A 19690-nucleotide genomic window follows, 5' to 3' on the forward strand; every position below is an offset into this window, starting at 1 on the left:
AGCTATGTTGCAAGAAAGGAAAGGAAGGAAGGAAGGAAGGAAGGAAGGAAGAGGAAGGAAGGAAGGAAGGAAGGAAGGAAGGAAGGAAGGAAGGAAGGAAGGAAGGAAGGAAGGAAGGAAGGAAGGAAGGAAGGAAGGAAGGAAGGAAGGAAGGAAGGAAGAAAAAAGAAAGAAAGAGAGAGAGAAAGAAAGAAAGAAAAGGGAAAGGGAAAGGGAAAGAAAAGGAAGGAAGGAAGAAGGGAAGGAAGAAGGGAAGGAAGGAAGGAAGGAAGGAAGGAAGGAAGGAAAGATCAAGAAAGTGAAAACAAATATGCTTCAAACTGTGTTCATCAGTTCTCTCTGATGATGGATAGCATTTTTCATTATGAGTTCTTTGGAATAACTGCTGATCATTGTATTTATCCTAGTAGCTAAGTCTTTCACAGTTAAGTAACTTTACAATACTGCTGCTGTTAATGCCTACAATGTTCTACTGGTTCTGCTCACTTCACTGTATCAGTTCATATAAAACCTCCCAGGTTTTTCTGAAACTATCATCTTTATCATATTTTAACAGCTCAACAATATTTCATCATAACCATATGCTACAACATTCCCCAATTGAGAGACAGCCTTTCAATTTCTATTTTTTTTTGCCACCACAAAAAGAGCTTCTATAAATATTTTTGTATATGTGGAACCTTTTCCTTTGATCTCTTTGGGTTACCAATCTAGTAATGCTATTGCTGGGTCAAAGAGTTTGATGACCTTTTATATCTAAATCATGTACCCGCTGAGAATCTATCTTGGTGTATTTCCCTTTTAAAGGTAGACATCAGGTGGCAAAACCAAGAAGAGTGAAAACCAATTGTTAATAGAAATGATGGAGTATAGATTATCAATTAGCATTTATTAAATGCTTCCTATGTGCCATGTGCTTAGTGGGGCAGCTAGGTGGCACAGTGGATAGAGTGCCAAGCTCAGAGTCAGGAAGACCTGATTTCAAATTTGGCCTCAAACACTAGCTGTGTGATCTTGGGGAAGTCACTTAACCCTGTTTGCCTCAGTTTTCTCATCTGTAAAATGACCTGGAGAAAGAACTGTCAAATCATTTCAGTATCTTTGCCAAGAACCCCTACATCCCCAAAGGGGCTCCTTAAGCATAACTGAAAAATGGGTAGACTAAATGATAACAATATACTAAGCACTGTGCTAGGCACTGGAAATACGAGTAGAAAGATAGTTCTTGCCCTCATGGAATTCACATTATAATAAGGGAAGACGATATAAGAAAGGGAACTGAAAAAGATTGGGGAAGGGAAAGGTATCCAACTTGAGAGCATGGCAAAAGTCCAGGCAATGCTTGCCTGCAGAAACTCTTTAAATGAAGATTCTGGACTGAACCATCCAATCAGGGAAAGGCTGAAGGGGAAGGGTTCTTCAAAAATGTGTGAATTCCAAGACTGAAGTGATGGATGGAGAAGTGGGTGAGGCTTCAGAGTGATGGGGGAAGTCTGGAATGAAGCCTGGAGAAGATGGAGTACCTTAAAGTGGAAAGGAAAAAAAAATCCATTGAATTGTCAAGATCAAAGATTAAAACTGGAATCTTAGAGATGATCTAAATGCAATTTGAAATGTTAAACAAAATAAAAATCCACTAAAACATCAATAATGTTAATTTGTGATTTTCTCAGCCTGGGAACTACAGGAGTTCACTTCTTTTTAAGTTTGACACCACTGATCTAAGTCACCACCACCACCACCACCACTTCAAGAAGAGGAAGCTGAGGCCCAAAGAAGTTAGTTAAGTGACTTGTTTCCAAGGTTATACAGCCAGAAGGGTTTGGAATCTAGATTCTCTGACTGTAAAGCTAGGCAGTTTTTTCCCAACTATTCCATATGCCATTTCATATATATATATATATATATTTTTTTTAGTTCTGGCAAATGAGGGTCAAATGAGCACAGACTCTAGTGGATATGACACATATAACATTACCTGGCAGGTAGTAAGTATTTTAGAAATGTGTTTTGGGGGAAAAAGGTCAGTAGTACTATGAGAAAGAGTAGATCTATTCCCAGCTCTGCCACTAACAGCTATGTGACTGTGTGTTAAGCACTTCTGGGCCACGATTTCTTCATCTATAAATAGGTCAAGCTTGCTCTTTACCTTGCTCTTCACCTCCTTCCTGCTCCAATTGTCTGGATTTGAGAAATTCTTGGATTTCTTGGAAATCTTAGAAATTGTCCCAGAAATTCTTAGATAGATAAAACACCGCATTGGAACTCTAAGAAGGATCTTTCCCACAATTCCCATTTCAGTTTTAATATCTAAGTTATTCACTGATTGCCAAGATCAAAGGATCAAAGATTTGAACTGGAAGAGATCTTAGACCATCTTTTCTCCTCTCCCCTCTGCCATTTTTTCAAAAGAGGAGAAAAGAAGACCAGGGAGGTCTTGCCCAAGTTTCATTGCCCAAGACCCATACTGACAGAAGTGGCAAAGTCAGAATTTGCATCTAGGTCTTCTGATGACCCAAGTGAGTAAGACTCCTGGCTGGAGCAATCCTGGAAAGACAGTACCTTGAGAAAAACAGTCGTGACTCCACTTGGCATGTTTGGCACCTACTTTGGGGCATTTCCTCCTATTTTTATGGTTATTCATCCTGTGGACTAGACTCTCCTTGAAGTGCTTTTTTTTTTCCACTCTCCTGTTGGTCAAGATAACATTTTCAGAATTTAATCCTCATCTGATAAGTTTATTTTTAACCAACCCTACATCCTTTCCTCCTTGCTTTTTATTTTCTTTAACCCCCATCTCGCCCTTTACTGGCTTTCTCAGGAGGTGTGATTGCTAAGAGCTTTCTCTGTGGTTACAAAAACACGGAACAAATTGACTGAGAGCCAGGGTTTTCCCATAGAGTAGCTAGCAGCTCGCAAAGAGTGCTGGGAAAATCCACTGCAGGTTCACACAGTAGCTTTCTTCTCCCCACGTGTTCCTGTTTTCAACTGAGAAGCTATAGTCATCCTCTGCCCCTCCTCTGGGTGTGTATGTGGAGTCCATAGTTTGGTCATCAGAAAGTCTGTGTCATCCCTAGAGAGGAAGCTTACATTAAAAAAAAAAAGTGTGAAACAAAGGTTTATTACCTTGAACAAAGTCACGCACCTAGCAAATGGCTTTACAGGGCTTTGAACCCCATACTTTTGGGCTATGGTTGCATGATTGAGAGCCAGCGCATTTAGTAAGCTCTTACAGTGTGCATGAAAACTAGACTGCCTCCTTCGGCTAGAAATGCTTCTTGATTTGAGGAGAATGAAACTGGCCACTTTCCATTTAAATGCAGGGAAGGTTTGTGTTTCCATGTGACCTCTGACTGAAGTTTTCCCAGATAAGCTAGTCAGGAGTAAATGATTATCTTGCAGCTTTGGGGGATAATTTTTTTCTCCCATATTTTTTTTTTACCCTTTCCCTTACTGCCCTCTTCCCCAAAGGAATACAGATAAATAGGGTTATGAAAATTCCTATGACTATGGAAATTTTTCCAACTACCTCTAGGCTAAAGTAAAAAATTTAAAACTCATACAAGGAAAGGATCTTTCAGGGAGTAGATCAGTTCCACAGAGATTGTTGTTCATGGGATTAAAGTTTTTAGACTTGCTTCCAACTGTAGGGTCAAAAATCCTTCTGTCTTAGGAGCAATACTAAATATTGATCCCAAGGCAGAAGAGTGATAAGGGTTAGGCATCTGGATTTAAGTGACTTGTCCAGGGTCACATAGCTAAGAAGTGTCTCACTCCAGATTTGAACCCAGTACCTCCTGTCTCTAGGCCTGGCTCTATCCCTGAGTCATCTAACTGCCCCTTCTAACTGTATTTTAAATTGAATATACATTTTTCATATTTTAATTCTATTTTATTTTTCCCCAATTATATGTAAAAATCAATGTTTTTAACATTCATTTAAAAATATTTTTGATTTCCAAGTTCTTTCTCCATTCTACCTTCTCTTCCTTCCTTTCTCCCTCCCCTGACCTTTCCCTGAGTCAGTAAGCAATCCAAAATAGATTTTCATGTGCAATCATGTAAAACATTTTTCCATATTAGTTATTTTGTGGAAGAGATCTTGAATAAGAAAAAGGGGAAGAAAGAAATTGAAATATAATATTTTTTTTCTGCATCTAGACTGTTATAATTTTCTTTTCTGGAGGATGATGGCATTTTTCATTTCAATGGCATTTCAATCATTGGTATTGTCTTGCTGAGAATAGCTAGCTCACTCACAGTTGTTCATCACACAATATTGCTGTTACTGCATACAATCTTATTTTATTTACTTCACTTGCATCAGTTCATGTAAGTTTCTCCATATTTTTCTGAAATCATCCTGCTCATTATTTCTTATAGCAAAAGAGTATTTATTCCCTTACAACCATACACAACAGCTTGTTCAGCTATTCCCCAATTGATGGGTGTTTCCTCAATTTCCAATTCTTTGCTACCACAAAAAGAGGTGTAACAAATATTTTTGTTCAATGGGTCCTTTTCCTCTTAAAAAAAATTCCTTGATATATAGACCTATATGCATATAGGTCTATATATGTATAGATATAGATATATATAGTATGCACTTAAGTATCTCTTTTTGTTTGCTAATATTTTTTATATACATTCTTGTTTTTTTAATTTTTTTTTCTCCCTCCTACCCTTTCCCCATCCTCCTAGCCTTTTTCCTCATTAATCCCTTAGAGCTGTCCTGGATCCTTGTCTGGCTGATAATAGTTGATCATCATATATTATTGTCTTTATTGTATACAACATCCTCCTGGTTCTGCTCATTTCACTTTGCATCACTTCATATAAATCTTCCCAGGATTTTTTTTTGTGATCTTTTTGTTTGTCATTTCTTATGGCACAATAATATTACCTTACAATCATATACTGCAACTTGTTCAGTCATTTCCCAATTGATGGATATCCCTTCAGTGTCCAGTTCTTTGCCACCACAAAAAGAACTGTTATAGATAGTTTAACATATAGTTTCTTTTTCCTTGATCACCTAAGGAAATTACAATTCCTCAATGAGTCTTCCAAGTCTTTGTGTGGTATATGAGATTAAAGTTTTAGCACTAGAAGGGATATTATTATTATTATTATTAAAACCCTTACCTTCTGGGCTAGGCAATGGGGGTTAAGTGACTTGTCCAGGGTCACACAACTGGGAAGTGCCTGAGACCAGATTTGAACCTAGAACCTCCCATATCTAGGCCTGGCTTTCAATCCACTGAGCTACCCAGCTGCCCCCTAGAAGGGATTTTTAGAGGTTCAACCCCATTGTTTTATGTCTGAGAAACTAAAGCTCAAAGAGGTTGTTACCTACCCATGGTTCCAGAGGTAGGAGATGGTAAAGCTAGGATTTGAACCTAAGTCCCCTAATGCCATATCCATTATTCTTCATGTGGCACTTAAGAACCGATTATGTGCCACACACTTTGATAAGCACTTTACAAAATTGACCTCATTTGAACCTCACAATGACCCTGGGAAAGAGGTGTTAAAAAAACAATCCCTGCTCTCAAGGAGCTCCCAGTTTGGTCTCTGTGAGAGACAATATCCACACCAATATGTACAAACAAATTAAATATAGGATAATTTGAGGGTGTTCTTAGAGAGGAGGCACTAAGATCAAAGACTCCTGGGAAAGGTCCTTTTTTGCAGAAGGTAGGACTTTGGCTAAGATTTGAAGGAAGTCACTGAAGCTAGGAGGCAAAGAACAGAAGGGAAAGTTCCACACAGAGGGTTCAGTCACTGAAAATACCCAGAGCTGGGAGATGGAGCATCTTATTTGAGGAACAGCAAGGAGACTTGTTATTGGATCACAAATTATGCATAGAGGAAGAGGGTGTACATAGTCATCCTCATAAATGCCTTTGTACCTCTAGTTCTATTCCTTGATTCCTTTGCCAGTCAAAAGACCTTCATTCCCAGTCACATAACCTCATTCTCATATTTGCTCCTCTTATAGCTTCCCTTGTCTACCCATAAGAATTCAAGTAAAATGTTTTCCCTGCAAAATTCCATCACCTTCTGTGCAATTTTTACAACACCTATAACTGCTCTTAGAAGCACCTTGGGACTTCAACATAAAATCATGCTGACTTCATCTTCTATAAATTTATAGTGCATCACCTCAGTTGGACCCTACTAGACAATCCTTCTAGTCTGCTATGATTAACTATATCGTTCCCCAGTTCCAGATCACTTTCTCTGTCCTCTGGACCTTAGCTTTTTTTCTGAAACATAACACATATTCCACTGGCTCTTTCCCCATATTCTTCAAACTCCCCAGTTATGAAAAAGCTTTCCTTTTTTTACGCATCCAGGTTCCATTCCAACTCTCTTCTACTTTACCTCTGAACTTTATTTTTAAATTTCACATTCTTTCAAACATTCTTTTCTTATTTAATTTTGAGTTCCAGATCCTGTCCTTTCTTCCTATCCCTCCTGCACCCACTGAGAAGGCAAACAATATATCAATTATACACGTGAAATGCAAAACATATTTCTACATTGTCATGTCACAAAAAAAATTAAAGAGAGTGAGCAAAGTATGTTTCTCTTTGCACTCAGAATTCATCAGCTGTCTCTCTGGAGGTGGATAGCATTTTTTCATCCGAGTCCTTTGGAATTGTTTTGGATCATTGTATTGATCAGAGTAGCCAAGTCTTTCACAGTTGATCATCATTACGACATTGTAGTTGCTGTGCACAGTGATCTCCCAGTTCTTCTCACTTTATTTTGCATTAGTTCATGTACAGACCTTGCCAGGTTTTTCAGAAACCACTCCCTCATCATTTCTTATAGCACAATAATACTCCAACACAACCATGTGCTATGACTTGTTCAGCCATTCCTCATTTCGTGAGGATCCTCTCATTTTCCAATTCTTGTCACCACAAAAAAAAACTGCTAGAAATATTTTGGTACATATAGATTTTTTCTTTGATCTCTTTGAGGAAAAGCTCTAGTAGTAGTAGTATTGCTGGATCAAAGGGTATGTACAGTTTTATAACCTTTTGGGCATGGTTCCAGATTGTTCTCCAAAATAGTTGGACCAGTTCACAACTCCACCAACAGTCATCAATGTACGATTTCCCATCATTCCATCTTGCATTTGTTATTTCTGACAGGTGTGAAGTGGTGCCTCAAAGTTGTTTTATTTTGCCTTTCACTAAGCAATAGTGATTTAGGCCTTTTTTCCATATGATTATAGGTAGTTTTGATTTCTTCCTTTAAAAACTACTTCTTCACATCCTTTGACCATTTATCAATTGGAGAATGGATCTTATTTTTATAATTTACTTAAAAATTTAAATTAATTTATTTAGTCAATTTAGAACATTATTCCTTGGTTACAAGAATCATATTGTTTCCCTCCCTCCCTTCCCCCACCCTTCCCCTTAGCTGATGCACAATTCCACTGGGTATTACATGTGTCTTTGATCAGAACCTATTTCCATGTTGTTGATGTTTGCACTAGGATGTTCATTTAGAGTCTACATCCCCAACCATATCCCTTCAAGCCATGTATTCAAGCAGTTTTTCTTCTGTGTTTTTACTCCCACAGTTTTTCCTCTGAATGTGGATAATGTTTTTTCTTGTAGATTCCCCCAAGATGTTCAGGATCACTGTGTTGCCACTACTGGAGAAGTCTATGACATTCGATTGTACTACAGTGTATCAGTCTCTATGTACAATGTTTGCCTGGTTCTGCTCCTCTCACTCTGCATCACTTCCTGGAGGTTGTTCCAGTCTCCATGGAATTCCTCCACTTTATTATTCCTTTTAGCACAATAGTATTCCATCACCAACATATCCCACAATTTGTTCAGCCATTCCCCAATCGAAGGTCATCCCCTCATTTTCCAATTTTTTGCCACCACAAAGAGCGCAGCTATGAATATTCTTGTACAAGTCTTTTTCCTTATTATCTCTTTGGGGTATAAACCCAGCAGTGCTGTGGCTGGATCAAAGGGCAGACAGTCTGTTATTGCCCTTTGAGCATAGTTCCAAATTGCCCTCCAGAATGGTTGGATCAATTCACAACTCCACCAGCAATGCATTAATGTCCCAACTTTACCTCATCCCCTCAAGCATTCATTACTTTCCCTGGCTGTCATGTTAGCCAATCTGCTAGGTGTGAGGTGATACCTCAGAGTTGTTTTGATTATTTTTATAAATTTGACTCAGTTCCCTATATATTTGAGAAATGACTCCTTTATCAGAGAAATTTGCTATAAAATTTTTTATGTCATTATTGTCTTTAGTACGTTTTAGTAAATTGTACTTCCCCTGATTTTCTCTTTTAATTAGGTCTAATTTTGCTTTTGCTTTGCCTGAGGTCATGATTGCTATCCCCTCCTCATCAACTGAAGCATGATAGACTCATCTTCAGCCCTTCATTTCAATACTATGTTGTTTTTTCTGTCCCAAGGGTGTTTCTTACATACAACTTATTTTTATATTCTGCTATACAATTCATTCTGCTATCAGCTTCCATTCTATGAGTCAGCTTATCATATTCACAAAGTTATGATCAATGATTGTGTATTTCCTCACATACCATTTTTCTGTTTATCATTCTTTCTTTTTATTCTGTCCTTCCTCAAAAGTCTATTTTATTTCTGCTTTCCCTACTTTTTCCTCCCCCTTAAAATTCCCTCCATATTTATTATCCCCTTCCTCTACTATCTCCCTATAGGGTAAGATAGATTTTTAAACACACACACACACACACACACACACACACACACACACACACACACACACATTCTTCTCTCTTTGGACTAATTCTGATGAGAATGAAATTCAAATATTGTCTTCCACCCTCCACTTTCCCCTCCACTGTAAAAGCTCTTCCTTGTATTCTTTCTTTATGTGTGAAAACTTGCCCCATTCTGTTTCTCCCTTCTCTTAGAGTCTCTTTTTCTCATTCTTACATTCTTTTATTTTTGAGATCATCCTAACATGATTGACTTACACTCATGTCCTCTGTCTATGCAGGCTAGTTCTAACTGCCCTAATGATCAAATTGTTATGTTACATGTATCATCTTCCCCTGTAGGAATATGAGCAGTATAACTTTAGGTCCTATATGATTACTCTTTCATGGTTGCCTTCTTATAAATCTCTGGAATCTTCTCTTTTTCTGTTCAGTTCTTGTATTTTCATTAAGAATGCTTTAAAGTTCTTTATTTCATTGAATATCCATTTTACTCCTTGAAGGATTAACTCAATTTTGCTAGGTAGGTAACACTTAGTGGTAATCCTGGCTCCTCTCCTAATTATTTTCCTCTTCTTTCTCCTTCTCTTCCTCTTCATTGTTCTTGTCCTTGTTATTTTACTCTTTATCCATCTTCTTATTCCTTAAAATTATCATCATCATCATCATTAGACTTCTGCTTGACTCCAGAGAACAAAAATTACAAAGAAGCAATTTTGTTTTATGTAAAGAAAAACATCCTAAGAATTACTTATCTAAAAGTTGGATGGGCTGTCTTGGGGAGCATAGAATTCTTCCTCATAGGATGTCTTCAAGTAAAGGTTGGATTACAACATATTAATATGTTATATAAACCTTATGTATTATACAAACTTGTTTTGTGATATAAAGGGGTATTTTTCAAATATTGGTTGATTAGATGGTATTGAGATAATGAGAACAGAATTTACATAGCTCTTTAAAGACTGCAAAGTATTTCATAAAGCTAATACTATTGTATGTTTACAGTAGCCCTGGAAGTTAGGTATTATTATTAATGCTATTTCACAGATGAAGAAACTGACACACAGAGAGGCTAAGTGACTTGCCCACAGCTAGTAAAAGTATGAGGCTGGATTTGAACATCTCTTCTTGATTCCAGGTCCTGAAACAAACAAACAAACATGGATTTGGAGTCATAGAATCTGTGTACAAGTCCTAATTCTTCCACTACTTCCAATCTGACTTAATCTCTATGTGCTGTAAGAGGGAAAAATGGTTAATTTTACTTTTTTAAAAGGTTGGACTTGACCATTTTAATATAGGGTCACCAGGACTTTATATTAATTCTAAAGAGATTTATTTACAATTTATTTACAAAATACAGAAATAGTGAAGTAAGAAAATCAGAGAGAGGTTAGAGTAAGAGATCTAGCCTAAGCACTGAGTAATTTACTCCTGGCCCCTGGCTCAACCAGGGCAGGGAGGGTTAGTCCTTAGCTGGTCTCAACAAAGCTAAGGACCTGGGGATGTCTCTCTCAAAAGGTAGGTCTCTCCTGAGGCTAGTTTTTCAGAAAATCAAGGAAAGGAGTAAGCCTTTTCACTCACTACAAGTTAGTCCAAAGGAAGAGATTGAAGAACAGTTTCACCAGGAACAGGGTCTTAGGTCTAGTCAGCAGATTCTTCTCTAGTCTCAACTTCAAAGAATGAAGAACTGCCTTTTATAGGAAGTTGAACTCCAAGTTCAACTCCAGCTAAAAACTGCACTAAGGAAGTTGTTACTCCTTTTTAAAGACATTTTCTTTTGTGCCACTTCCTGTGCCTTCCCCTAATTTTATGTCTACCAATTATTGTTGAAGCTTTGCTTTAGGACTTCCCAGGGGCAGTTAGTTTAATTCTTATTCATCACCCACTATTGCACAAGTGGGTCATAGAACTCTCCCACTCAAGTGTGAATGGGGTATTTACACCTTTGGTAATTAAATCTAAAATAGGGCAGGGGAGTTAATTTAATTTTCACAATCAGGAGAGAGTTAAATTTAATCTTCACAGTGCCTTTGTTTATTCATCTGTGAAATAAGAGAGTTGAACAGGATGACTTCCAGTGATCACTTGGAGTTCTTAATTTATGATTCTAAAATGGATTCCTACCTGAAAACTACTGTCTATCATGACTAAATAAATGGGCCAGAAAAAAGGATTAAAGAGACTTTGAAGAACATTACAAGCCCTGAACTATCTGATCTCCAATATCTAGGCAAGCAAAGTTAGTATGGAATAGGAGGAATAACATCAGACATGGAGCTAGGAGATCTGTGTTTAAGCTACATGCCAGAGCTGAATGAATAGATTTAAAAGTGTTTATTAAGCACAATATGCCAAGCTTATAGATTGGGTGGTTAGGTTGTATGGGTCTGGAGTCAAGTAGAGCTGGAGAAAGAAATGGCAAACCACTCTAGTATCTTTGCCAAAAAAACTTCAAATAGGGTCATGAAGAGTCAGATAGGTGTAAATAATGACTGAAAAACAAAAATATGCCAAGAGCTCTACATAGTACTAGGAATACAAACACAAACAGCAAAAACAGTCTCTGCCTTCAAGGACTGATAAGCATTTTTTCTGACCTTATGCAGTTCTAGGTTGTAGTTCCAGGGTGAAGAGGAGTGCTTGTGGTCAGCATAAAGGAACAAGGTCATTGGTCATAATTCTGAGGCCAAAAGAAGCATTAGTACTTGTGGCTGCAGGGAATGAGGCCCCTTCCTAGGTAAAGATAAGAGGGAAGAGCAGAAGAGCAGTGATCACAACTCTCCTAGGATAATACCACCTTGGAAGGAGCCAAAACTTACAGATCCTCAGAACTAGCTCTGAAAAAGTCTGAAGCTTGGGATATTGCCTCCTCGCTTCCAATGAACAAAACTCAACTTTAATATAAAGATCAAAGTTAAGAAATAAGTTAGGAAAATGAGCAGATAACAACAAAAGTAATTTGACCATAAAAAGCTACTCTAGTGGTAGAGAACAAGATATACAATTAGAAGATGACAATGTGAAAACAACTTCAAGCAAACTCTCAAAGAAAAATGCTAATTGGTCCCAAAGTTAGCAAGAGTTATTTCTTACATTTTACAGATAAAGATACTAAGGCGTGAAGAGCTGAAGTGACTCTCCTAGTAAGTGCCTGAGAAGGGATTTGAATTCAGGTCTTCTAGATTCTAAATTCTTACCCACTGTGCCACCTAGTTGCCAGACTTGGAAAAATCCTTAGTTACCCTCTAGTCCAACCTCTTCATATGAACAAGAATGATCCTTGTGGCCATCTAACCCCAAGACTCCCATTTCATTTCTGTATCATTCTAATCATTGGAAAGTTTTTCCTTTAAGCTCAACTCTGCCTCTTTTCATCCTTGACTCATTACTCCTATTTTGTCCTCCAGTGTGTTAACTAACTCTTCCCACTTGGTGCCATCTGCTAATTTGACTCAAGTTCCAAATTATGCTACCATTTTGCCTCCATTGTTCCATATTGTCTTCAAGAAATAGCACAAGACTACCAAATACTTTGCTAATGTCCAGGCAAATTGTACCTACACTGCATCATTTCCCTGATCTGCTAGTCTGCTAATCCAATAAGAAAAAGAAAAAGGGTTAATCTAGAATGACCTATTAATTGATGAAGTCATACTGATAGTGGATGACAGTAATGGTAGAGTAGTTTAATTCTTTTTCTACTCTTTTTTTTTCTCTGCCAAAGAGAATGATCTTGGAACAGGGAAAGATAGACCCCCAAATGGCTCAAAATACAAAGAGCTTAAGCTAAAACATATCATTTAGCTATGATGAGTTTGTCTTCAAAGAAATCCATCCTAGAACTCTTAAATAATTGGATAGGATGGCAAGGCAGCAATCTTTGAAAGGTAATGTAGAGCCAGGACTAGAGATGGGAGGTCCTGAGTTCATTCGGATCTGGCCTCAGATATTTAAAACTGTGTGATCCTGGGCAAATCATTTAACCCCTGTTGCCTAGTACTGTTCTTCGCTGTGGAACCAATACACAACATTGATTCTAAGATAGAAGATATGGGTTTGTTTGTTTTTTAAAAGAAAGAAAATGTAGAACAGGAAAAGTGCTAATGGACCAGAGAAGGGCAAATGTCTTAATCTTCAAAACAGGAAAGATTTTAGAATCAAAGAACTCTAGGTGTTTGAGATTGATTTTCTTTTACATTATGCTACTGAGTGTTTACAAAGAGATTGTTGATTGCATTGATAGAAGGAGTTTCCAACACCTAAAAAATACCCACAAAACCCAGGACTGGGACAAAATTATAGCTAGTAAAAAATATAGCTAGTAATGTAGAATCAGTAGAATCAGAACTTAATACATTATTACATATTAATATGATATATAGTAATGTAATAATTGTATTAAGAACAATAACATTTATATAGTACTTCAAAGTTTGCAAAATGCTTTATATACATTAATTCATGTGATCATCCCAACAACATTGTAAGTAGTTGTTATTATCCTCATTTTACAGATGAGGAAACTGAGGCTAAAAAGATCAATAAAAACAATAAGGCTCCCTTATTCCCTTGTATTTACATTTGTATCCTTAGCTCTTAATCATTATAATGCTTGACACATAGGAAGCCTTGAAAGGGTAGAACTAGGTGAATAGTGAATAGAGCACTGGGCTTGGAGTCAGGAAGATCTAAATTCAAATTAGATCTCAAACTCTTACTGGCTGTGTGACTTTTGACAAGTCACTTAACTTTTGTTTGCCTCAGTTTCCTCATATGTAAAATGGGGACGACAATAACATATATCTGCCAGGTTGTTGTGAAGACACAATGAAGTCATATTTGTAAAGCACTTAGCATGATGTTTTAGGTACTATATTAAAGTTAGTTAATATTAATAAATCTTTAGCTATCTACTAGTTAATAATAATAATGGCAAGGACTTTCATTTGTATTTTGCCATCTGCAAAACATTTCAATATGAATTACTTTATTTGGTCTCTGAAGCAACCCTTATAGGGGTCAACAAAGCAAATGCTGTTGCCTTCTTGTAACAGATGAGAAAGGCTGGGACTCTCGACTATGGTAATTGGGTGACTCACTTAGGATGCTGCAGAAAGTAGCATAGCTGGGTCCTGAAGCAAAAATAGGTTTTCAGATTCTAATTTCAGGATTCTTTTTTTTTTTTAACCCTTAACTTCCACCTCAGAATCAATACTATGTATTAGTTCCAAAGGCAGAAAAGAGGTAAGGGCTAGGCAATAGGGGTTAAGTGAGTTGCTCAGGGTCACACAGATAAGAAGTGTCTGAGGCCAAATTTGAACCCAGGACATCCCATCTCTAAGTCTGGCTTTCAATCCACTGAGTCACCTAGTTGCCCCCTCAGTAATCTTCGTCATGCATTCTTAACTAGGGTCTATGTAATTTTTCAAAATTAACTACTTTCTATTATAATTAAATAATTGATTTCCTTTTTAATCCTTTGTATTTTATTTTATTCATTTCAGACCTTATCCTGAGAAGGGGTCCTTAATTTTCATCATGATCCAGAAAAGGGTAAGAACCCTAGCTTTTGGCTATATTATGCTTTCTACTTAAGTTTCTTAGTATACTGAACACAAATATTCTCTGGTCACTAAAAAGAATTTTGGAATAAAGTATGTCTTACATTTAGTTGATCAATTTTCAGAGCATGTAAAGCTTAATAAGATTTTGTAAAATGTGGTAGTATTTTAACAATACATCACTTTTTATATGTATTTTATTAAATTATTTTGTTTTTTATGAGAAATGTTGCAGCTGAGCCTTTTGCATGTCATCTTAAAATAAATGTGGGCAAAAAATGATTAGATAAAATAAAAGGATATAGTTAAGTGGGAAAAAGGAAGTTGAAATTTGGGAAGAAAAAAGTACGGTGCCTATTTTTCTAGGACCTACACAGAATTATAGGATCATAGCATCTCAATTTTGGAAGAGACCCAAGAGGTGTCAATGGAGAATTTCTTCTTATCAATGGCTTTTTTTTTTTAATTTAATTTACTATTTTGTTAGAATTTTTTCTTTAAGGCATAAGCCTATTATTGGAATCTCTAGGTCAAAGGGTATAAATATTTTAGTCACATTATTTGCATAATTCCAAAATTACTAACAACCAATAAATAATAACTAAAATTATTAATAAATTAACTACATTTATTAGATCTTATACATAAATAAATATTATGCTGATTCATAGCCTTATTGACAATTTTCTGGTGTGCTTATCTTCCCACAATCCTTCCAATACTGGCAATTCCTGACTTTTATCATTTTTGTTGATTTGTAGGATGTGAGGTCGAACCTCAGGATTGTTTGGATTTGCATTTCTTTTATTATTAATGATTTGGAGCATTTTTTTTGATAGAGTAGATAATAGCAATTCTGAGGACTGTTTGTTCTTGTCATTTGACTAAAGAAATTATTTCTTACTTTAAATAAAAATCTCTTTAGACTTTGCAGCTTTCTTCCTTTGCCCCTACTTTCCTTATCCAGGACCAAGCAGAAAAACCCCTCACCCCCCACCCCAAACAAAACCATAATCATTGCCCTAAATTGATGGCCCTTTCAATACTTGATGACAGCTGTCATTTGCTCCCTGAGTCTTTTCTTCTCCATACTAAGCACTCCTAGTTCCATCACACAATCCTTATATGACATGATTTCACCATTCTAATTACCTTTGGATATTGCTACCTTGGGTAAATTACTCAACCTTCTTGAACCTCAGATTTCTCATCTTATGGGATTATAGATGCTCTCTGAGGTCTTTTTCAGCTTTAAGTCTTCTATGATCTTTTGATAGTCTCCAGTTTATCAATGTCCATCTTTCAATGTGGCATTTAGGAACTCTATACAGTACTGCAAGTGTTTTCTGACCAAGGGTACAGTGAGATTGTAATCTAAATCATTCTTTTCTTAGTTCTTCTTAGAGAGCAAAGATTTTGGGATTTTTCTGATTGCTGACACAAATTAAGCTTGCAACAACCCCCAGATTGTTTTAATATGAATTGTCATGTAGTCAAAGCCTCCCAATCATTTACTTGGGAAATGGATTTTTTAAAGCCCAATTTTTAAAAAATATTTATCTTTATTGTGGTACATTTTATGTGATTCAGTTTGCTGTTATTTTCTTGCATCTTGACTTTTTGAATCCAGAGTGTTACCCCTTTGCCCACTGACAACATATTCGCTGGCATTTGGGCTGCCCAGGGGTGGTAAGCTAAGGAAAAATTTCACCTCTTTTAGAATTTCCTCCCGATGGACCTTGATTCTCTCTGCTTTAGTTTCCTAATCTATAAGATGGAAAGACCAGAGGAATAATATCTGACTTTGACTCACTTCTTAGAGCTTTGTACATTACGTTAATATGTCTTAAAATCTTTACTTCCTCTCCCCTAGGATCCTGGTTTGGGTAGTGATCTATATAAATGAAAGGTAATATTATTATGAAGTAATGTCTTCAAGTAAAGTAATTAAGTCGTGGCCATTTCTTCCCATATTAGATTATGGTTGGCTGCCTCTTTATAGTCTTTATAAAAAACCACTCTGCACTTACTGTAGGTCCTAGTTAATGCTGCTGTAAAATTACAGCTATTTCCCCCTCCTTCATTACTGTGTCATGGGGGTCATCATAAACCAAAGACCTCTGAAGGCTATACTATCACCTTTTGAAGAAAGGACATTTGGAGTATTCATAGTCTATATCGCCCAAGCTACCTTGATGGTGGTGGTTGCTCCTTTTCTGCGTCGGTTCATCTGGACTTTTCCCACGAGTACCAGCATTATCATCATTAGTTCAGAATTTGTTATTAACACGAATCAGAGTTTCTTTGAATCCAAAATACATTCTTAATTCTATTTTATTTTATTAGCTCACTAAACTCTCTATTAAGAAAACAAAAGAAATAAAATCTATTATAAATATGTGTAGTCAAACAAATTAAATTCTCTCACTAGCTATGTCCAAAACAAAGTCTCAGTATGCACTCTGAGTCCATCATCTCTTTACTTGGAGATGGTTAACAATGCTTTATCATGAATCCTCTGGAAGTGTGAACTCACATCTCTGTGTGTGTATGTGTCTGTGCATGCACAATCTAGAACCAAATTTACTATAAATTAAGTTAATTGAAAAAAAAGGAGTTGTAATCATACTATTCAATAAAGCAAAAATAATATCAGAATGTCAATAAAGATAAAAGAAATTCTATCCTGCATGAAGGAACTATAGACTCATAACAAATACATATGCACAAAATGGCATAGCTTCTAAATTTATAAAGAAAACAATAAATAAATTGCAAAAAATGATAGAAACACAATAACAGGTGACTTTAATATTCTTCCTTTAGACATAGCAAGTATGATAAAAGATAAACAAAAGGAAAATATAGGCCTGGATAAACTCTTAGAGAATTTTGATTTAAAGATTTAAGGGACAACTAAGTAACAATATTTTTCATCATCATACAACACTCTTACAAAAATGAATTAGGTACTCAAATGTAATAAGTTACAAATAAATGTAAAAAGCGAGAAATTTTAAACTCATACTTTACAGTCTATCATAAGATAGAAATAATGATCAGTAGCAGGAACAAAAGACAAAGACTTAATAAGAGAATGACTTCCTAAACAATGAGTAGGTCACAGACTAAGACATAATACAAAAAATCAATAATTATGTGAATGACTATATGAAATACGATAATAGAGAAACAATGCAAAATTTCTGAAATGAAGCTAAAGCAATCCTCAGAGGAAAGAGTATATCCCATATGTGTGTGTGTGCATGATATGTATATATACATGCCACACATAAACAATACAGAAAAATAAAGGACTATTGAATTGAATAAGCAATTCAAAATTAGAAAGCCAACAAGTAAACAAACTCAAATAAACACAAAAGGGGAGATGTTGGAAAGTAGGAGAGAAATTATAATAATAGTCAACATTCTTATTGTACCTACTGTGTGCCAGGCACTGTACTGAGTGCTTTACAAATTTCAACTCTGGCAGGTAGGTACTATTAATATTATTATCCCAGTTTTATAGAGGAGAAAATTGAGGCAAACAGATGTTAAGTGTCTTGCCCAGTATCACTCACCTAGTAAGTGCCTGAGATGATATTTGAACTGAAGATCTATCTTTCTACTGCCACCTAACACATCTATGTACTGGTCACCTAACAGATAAGTGAGAGACCAAAAAGAATATAGCTGGTTCTTTGTAAATACTGTCAAAATTGACTTGCCTTTAGCCAACTTGATTAAAAAGAAGAAAATCAAACTGACAAAATAAAACAGTAAAGAACAAATCATAACAGAAGAAACAGAAGAAAAAAAAAGTGATTATCATAACTTACTACTAAAAAGGAAAATTTGAACTAATAATAGCAATAGTTTACATTAATATAATGCCTACTATGTGCCCGATACTATGCTAAGAGATTTATATAGATTATAATTGAGAATTACCTTTAGCTAAATAAACACATCCTATATATGTCCAACTACTAATATATTCTTTTTGAAACCTCTCTTCCTATTAATATTATGTGTCTTTGAGGCTAAAATCACTCTGATCTTTTTAGGAAAATGTTTTATACCAACTGCTCTTACATATTAGCTCTTCATGGGCAGAAGTTGAGCATTTGAAGTTGGTGAAAAAAGGCATTCCTAACACTGCCTCTGTTCACTTCCTGTAATACTTTTACAAGAAATCTGCCACATCTCTACAGTCAGTAATAGATACTAAGCAGTTTCTGCTTCTGAAAAGTTGCTAGGCAGCAAGGAGATAAAAGTATCCAAGAAAATATGACAGTCCTGGGACTCTTTGTCTGTCGCTGCACATACAGAGAAGAGTATATTTCCTCTGGGAATTCATTTTTTAAAGAAAAAAAAAAGTTCCCGTCCTACCCTATACCCTATCAATAGGGCTAAGGAAACAATCACATTCCACTCTTTCCCTCCCTTTGGGTGTTATAAAGCCTATGTAAAGTATCCTAACTTTTTAGCTGTCCATATGGTTCCCGTATATAATTTCTTCCCTTATAATCAAATGAATTGATGCATGTAAAGCAATTTTTCTAACCACGAAGTGCTTTATTATTATTAATATTATAACTCCTTTTCATGAGTTCAGATCTAGACTCAGAAACTTACTAGCTATGTTACTCTGGGCAAGTCACTTAACTCTATTTGCCTCAGTTTCCTCAGTCTATAAAATGAGTTAGAAAAGGAAATGTCAAACCATGCCAATATCTCTATAAAGAAATTCTCAAATGGAATCACAAAGAGTCAGATACAACTGAAAGGCCGGAAGAGCAACAGCAAATCAAAGAGGTCTTATAAAAGTTGCAGAATATCCCTAAGGTTTAGGATTATAGCAATAACTGGTAATGACTAGCTGCACTCTCCGTTAAAAATGATCTGCCATTCTCATGTCATTGTTCCCCTTCACACTTCACATGATTTACACCTCAGCTTTACTAATCTACTTGCTTTTCTCCACATGATGGTCCTCTCCAGATTTTTGAAAAAACACTTCCTTTTCATTTCCAACTTTCAGAATCTCTTTGTTGTGACTTGGTCCTTTTCAGGTATATTGTATTTTTTGTGACTCCATTTGGAGTTTTCTTGGCAGAGATATTGGAGTGCATTGCCATTTCCTTCTCCAATTCACTTTACAGATGAGGAAAATGAGGAAAATGGAATTAAGTGACTTTCCCAGGGTCACCTAGTTAGGAAATATCTGAGGCCACATTTGAATTCAGGAAGATGAATCTTCCTGACACCAGATTTGGCATTCCATCAACTATGCCACCTAGAATCTCTGCCCTCCAACAATACTCAGCTCAGCTGTCACAGCCTACATGCAGCCTTTCCT

Source organism: Monodelphis domestica, chromosome 1, assembly GCF_027887165.1.
Source record: "Monodelphis domestica isolate mMonDom1 chromosome 1, mMonDom1.pri, whole genome shotgun sequence".
NCBI classification, from domain to species: domain Eukaryota; kingdom Metazoa; phylum Chordata; class Mammalia; order Didelphimorphia; family Didelphidae; genus Monodelphis; species Monodelphis domestica.